Source organism: Cicer arietinum, chromosome 5 (assembly GCF_000331145.2).
Source record: "Cicer arietinum cultivar CDC Frontier isolate Library 1 chromosome 5, Cicar.CDCFrontier_v2.0, whole genome shotgun sequence".
Classification (NCBI taxonomy): Eukaryota; Viridiplantae; Streptophyta; class Magnoliopsida; order Fabales; family Fabaceae; genus Cicer; species Cicer arietinum.
In genome coordinates, this window is record NC_021164.2 from 25,006,751 (window position 1) to 25,012,919 (window position 6,169).

The following is a 6,169-nucleotide window of genomic DNA, read 5'->3' on the forward strand; positions in this document are numbered from 1 at the left end:
AAAAAATATTTAATTTAACAATATCGATATTATCAATCAAGTTAAACGGACCGATAAAATCTTTTCTATTTAAAAATAAAATGAAATATCATTTAATTATTGAGCCTCCAAAGGTAATCCAAACAAGGTGAATACCATCATCGTGGATCACACTCATAAAGGCATTAATATTACAAAGTTTTATGATAGGGGTGTATGAAACTGGGGGAGGTTAAAGGATCCAATCATTCAAATTTAAACTCTAACGAAGGAGAAAAGTTAACATATCAATTAATATACTAATATGTATTTATAAAAATAATATATATATATATATATATATAGATAGATATATATAATAACTAATCTATAATAAAGAGCAATAATTTTTGTGCATGGCTATTATACTTATTTGCAATTGTGCACAAAATTAATTAAAAAGGAGTATGATACAAAAATGACTACTAATCTTGAGTATTAAATCAGTAGTTGGTAGTAGAAATGGAAGCTAAGTGGCATGCAAGTTGCATGGACTAAGCACAAGAGATAGACTAATTTTCCACTAAATGTGTGTTGATGTGAAAGGGTTACATTATTTTATAAAAAAGCATTTACACTATTAATCACTAAAGCTAACTATAGTATTAGTAAGTTTAAATTATTGCAAGTAACATAACAAAAAACAACAAAGACTATAATTTTTTAATATATTTTCTTTTTGGTGTCACTCACAGAATATTTTCTCCATTTTTAGTACGGAATTGCTCATGGAGGGAATATGAAACAAAAGTACGAATCTTTATTGTAAATAAAAAATTCACCACTTGTTCAAAAAAATAAAACACCACTCACTATTTTGATACATATCTATATATAGTGTTTTCATAGTGTGTTTGCCAGGCTTTTGGGTTTGTGGGATGTTAATTTAGCCATCTCAATAATTATGTGAAAATAATAATATTAATATTCATGTGTCAATTAATAATTACATGCAAAATAAATTAATTATAAAGACATCTTAAAATGTTAAATGTTAAACATACCAATTGGATATTCATATATAAGAAAAATAAAGCAATGGCAATTTGATAAAGTTTAATAGCGACAAAAATTTAGAAATTAGAAAAGGTAAAAATTCATCTTTATAAATTTAGTCAATAAATATTAAAAATAGAAATTGAGAAACTAAATTTATTCTTTCATATTTAATTTTTATCTCTATTTCAACTTTGAAGTATTTATTGATACGTTAGAAGTTGGTCTATGATAGCAAGAAACGTGAGAGCATCTATAACCTCAACAATAAATAAAAAAGTTTCTAATGAAAGTAATTGGAATACCTGTCTGATCTTAATGTTTGATTCTTGACCTTGGAGAGAGAGTGAATGCAAGTAGGTGACCACTAACCTTTCAATTCTTCTCCCTCACAAAGGCCAAACACTCTTGTTGCATAGAAAACCTATCCCACACCCCCCTTTTATAAGTATCCTTTGCATGTCCCACTCTACCTCTATATTGATTTTAAATTAGCATTCTAAATATATATATATATATATAAGGTTTAGAGGAGTTTTAATATGAAAAGGTGAAAAAAATTAAATTTTAAACACTTAAAAAAATACGATTTTTTGTTTTAAAATTTTAATTATTTATGACTCGATTAATAATTTCATAATAACACAATAGTGCGCAAAAAAAGGTATATGAGCTCGAGAGGGAAAAGCATTTTTGTCACATTATTATGAGGATATAATTTAAAGAAAGGAAAAAGACACAAACTAACAAAATGGTCTAGTTGTTTTAAGAAGCACAAGTGATATATTAAGAGGGAATCACATAATGGTGTAAAATTACAACCCAAATTCAAATAGATAAATAAAAATAACTAACTTCATATTAATTAAGAATTTTATTGAAATACAAATAATTTTATTATAAAAAATATAAGTGCACTTTTAAAAGTACCATTCATGAAAACATTTGATGAGAATAAAAGAGTTAATGAAAAATGAAACTCATACTAATTGAAGAGTATTTAAGGATAAACATCATTAAATTAATTTGAAATCAATTAAAATATATTTACTTATACTTGAAAAAAAAATATGAGTATTAAATAATTTCCTAAAATTTTCATTTATATATAGAAACTACACATAACAAATCACCAAATTCCTCTCTAGCTATGTAGGTAAAATACATCTTGTAGTCCATTTAAGTAACTCGAAAATATCATATTGACCTTTTAACATTTTTTATAACAAGTTAATTATTTAAGTTTGTAAACTTACAATTTTAAAATATTTTTAATCTTAACCTCATTTCAATCATTTGTAAATAAATATTTTAAAATTTTACTATAAGTTTTGTTATTGGTCATATAAAGAACAATATAATAAATTTTCATTCTATTTCATAATATGAATTAAGAGAGTTTTGCGTTTAATTTCAAGAATCCTAATATGTATCTTACTCGAATTCTTTTTTGTTTAATTATTTTTCTAAAAATTAATTGAGAGTTTATGTTTTTAAGATTACTACAATCAAAATTCCTTAAAAATTACACAAGTTTATTGAAAAAATTGAGAGAGTTTGGAGTTTCAATTTTGTTGGTTTGAAATTATGATCATCAATTCAAATATTTACAAACATAAAAGACAAACTTAACATCAAAAAAAAAATTAAAAGACTAACTTGTTAGAAAAAAAAAAAAGATAAATAATTAATTTGTAATTTTTGTGTAATTTAAAGAATCGCAAAATATATTTAATATTTTTCCAACTATGTAAAGCACTCTCAAATATAAACATTGAGATTTGAAATATTTCAAATTGGTTCTTGAGATTGTCAAACATTACTCACTTTCATCCTTGTGTTAGTGTTGGTTGATTAATATAGTTTCAATAGGTGGCATATCCATCAAATATTTTGTTGGTCCCTATGTTTAACTACTTAGTGTTAATTTGGTATATGAAATGTACAACTTACTATTAATATTAATATGATAATCTCCGAATGCAACATATATAGACTATTGCACATAATTTCAAAATTATTAGGACTTCAATTTTTTTGTTTTTACTTATAAATAAAATGATTTTTTTTTTGTCATATTTTTTTCTTTCATTCACTTTTTTTTTCCTCTCTTTTTTTAAATAGTCACGAGATTAGTATTAATTTAAAGTTATATTAGATGTTATTTACCATTTATAATTTACTTATTTTGATGAATTTTGATAAAGTAGTTTAAATTTTTTATGTTTTATTGAGTAAAAATATAACATTTAAAATAATTTATAATTATTAAAATTATATTTTTTTTAATTAAAAGTCTGACTTTTTAAATTCGAATAGAACCTTCAAAAACATTAATCTTATCTAACATTACAATCGAATTAGCAAAAATTTATAAAAAATCGAGAGATATTTAGGAAGGATATATATGTCTAATTAAAGAAGTAATCACTCATGTATTGATCATCAACAACTAAAATGATATTTTAAATTGTCACATTGCATCTGGTTTTTTACTGTTCTATTGGACGTGGTTTTGTTTTGGATATGTTGCATAATTTTGTTTAGAATAATTTGCATATGATTTATACGTATCCTATTGGTTTTGAGCATATATAAACTTTGCATTAGCTTGCAAATTCTATAGTAATGTAAATAATCAAAATGTATATTACAAAGGACCAAATTGACAACGACAAAAGGATAAAATGTAACATTTGACAATAATTTTACGGACATATTTCAGAGCACCTTACAAGATCTTAAATAAGTTTAGTAGTGTACTATTTGTTCGATCCTTGATTTTTGGTTCTTTTGTCTCTAATCTTTCGTTTCAAAATTTTAGTTCTTTTGAAAAATTAAAATTCAATTAATGATATTTTTTCTTTTATACTTTTAAAATTCTAAAAACATATATTGAATGAATTTTAATTTTATTTAATAAATAGAGAATAAAAAAATATTAAACTTATATAAATATTAATTTTTAATGTGTGTTCTGTGCTAAATATCTCTCAACGTACACTTACTAAATATCAAAAGAAATGATTTTTTTTTTTTTTTTTAAATTAGGGAAGAGGAAAATTTAAAAACAAAAAAATCTACCTCTTGCGAGCTATAAGATTGATACTTTTAAACATGCCCACAATATTTCAGATGCAAATTAATTTGGTGATTATATACAAAACAAATAATCTATAGTGTGCTGTATGATTGACACATCTAGACACCACCGCCACAAAAATTCAGATGTAAATTAATATGAGTTTTACAATTAGAGATGGAGATTGTTAAATTTTAATTACATAATCCTATGTGAATGGTCATGATAAAAAAAAAAATTATGTAATTTTTTAAAACAATTATGTATCACTTAAATAACTTTTAATCATGACTGTTTATGCATGATTAGATAGTCAAAATTTAATCATTTTCTTCTTTCATTGTAAAATTCGTCTAATTTAAAATGTTGTTCAATGGTTTCTAAAAAAAATTAAAAGATGGTCAATCTAGACTATACAAAATTTTAAAAATAGATTAAAAATTTCATTCATAATTCTTTGAAATTCTAAAGGAACATTTTTTAATCCAAAAGAGTATTATAGTCCACTCATTTATATATATATATATATATATATATATTTGTCCTTTATAGAAATGTTTCAGAAACAAAGATGATGTCCATGCACTATCACATATTGATAAGTTAGCTATGAGCACAAAATTAGTATATATAATAATGTCTTACTTTAGGCTACAAATTAAGGTGCTTCTCATTCGACGGGATCCATGCGTGTGCCCTTGTGGGCTACGTGGGAATCCCATTAAGCTCCAATATCACAATCTTGAGAATTAAAATGTGTGCAAGGACCTAACTTTTTCTGGTTTTAATATATGATTTAGTGTATATACATTATTTGTAAACAAATTTTCATATTATCAATTAGTCGAAATTGAATTATTGAAAATATTTTACTTTAATAATAAATGTTCCAAAACCATATATCAAGTGATTGTGATTTGTTGAACGTACCTGTAAAAATATTAAATTAATATTAATCTCTTAAATATATATGTGTAGCTCTTAATAATCATTGTAATTAAAGTGTATGGAATTGTTTTTCATTAATCTTGGTGCAACATTAGTTGTATTTAATTATCCCCATACTCTTATTAACTAAAACATGTTGATTTGTTTTTTTTTTCTTTTTTTTTTACACGTGTCTTTCATAAGTCTGCCTGTTAGATTTTAGGCTTTTCAAATTCCTCTTAGAAAACCAATCAATTGATTATGGACAAGTTCTATTTTCACAAAAACTTCAATTTTATTAACATTTTTAGAATCCTAAAATTTTCAACTAACATTTTAAACAAACACTCTTTAGGTTTTTAACTCTTTTAAAATCAAGATCACAACTTTTGTGTACACAAGGAAATTTTTGAAATTTTAAACCCTATCTACTAGATTTAGGTTCGACCATTACTAGTTAAGGTGGAAAAATTTTCTCTTCAAAAATTTCTTTCATCCTTATCCTTAGTTCTAAATACATATTTTAGAACTTTTTCAACAATAAAAAACACAAAAACTTAAAGATCAAATTTTCCAACATAAATTCATTTTTTTAGTAAAAAATTCAAAGTGTTCCAAATTTGATTTTTTTTTCTTTAGAACTACTATCACAAGTCATGGATCTATCATATTTTTAAAGAAAAAATCATCTTATTATAAAACCATTTTTTAATAAAACTCCAAATTGTTTTAAAATAAAATTTGATTTTAAATCCTTTACTACAACAAGTATCTACATAATTAACAAAAGATAAACAACACTTTAACATAGTTCATTTCTTTGAAAAAACTTAAAATGTTAAAAATCAAAACTTTCTATTAGATCTTTTATCACAACTTAGAGATCTACAACATTAACAAAAGAAATGTTCCCAACTATAGTTTTATTCAAAATCTCAAAGTCCACCAAATCAAATTTTTGTTTTAGATTTAGTAGTACAAAACTTGGATCTATAGCTTTTGTGAAAGAAAAATAAAAAAAAATACCCCCTCATGACCTAAATAGAAAGGGAGGTGGAAAATGATTTTTTTTTTTCTTCTAATAAACTATACATCAATAAAAGGAGGAGAATGAGAGGAGGTGATTTGATTCAAAAACCTTGGTCA

The 6,169-nt window shown here is 23.8% G+C and overlaps 1 protein-coding gene across 1 annotated transcript in view; it reads right to left on the reverse strand.

The window, feature by feature from the left end:
* Positions 1–1,477, reverse strand: part of LOC101509308 (protein DETOXIFICATION 43-like) — a 7,333-nt gene extending 5,856 nt beyond the window's left edge. The window contains exon 1 of the mRNA XM_004499824.4: positions 1,320–1,477. The gene's annotated coding sequence lies outside the window, so the exon portion shown is untranslated. The remainder of the gene's footprint in view (positions 1–1,319) is intronic.
* Between the last annotated feature and the right edge of the window lie 4,692 nt (positions 1,478–6,169).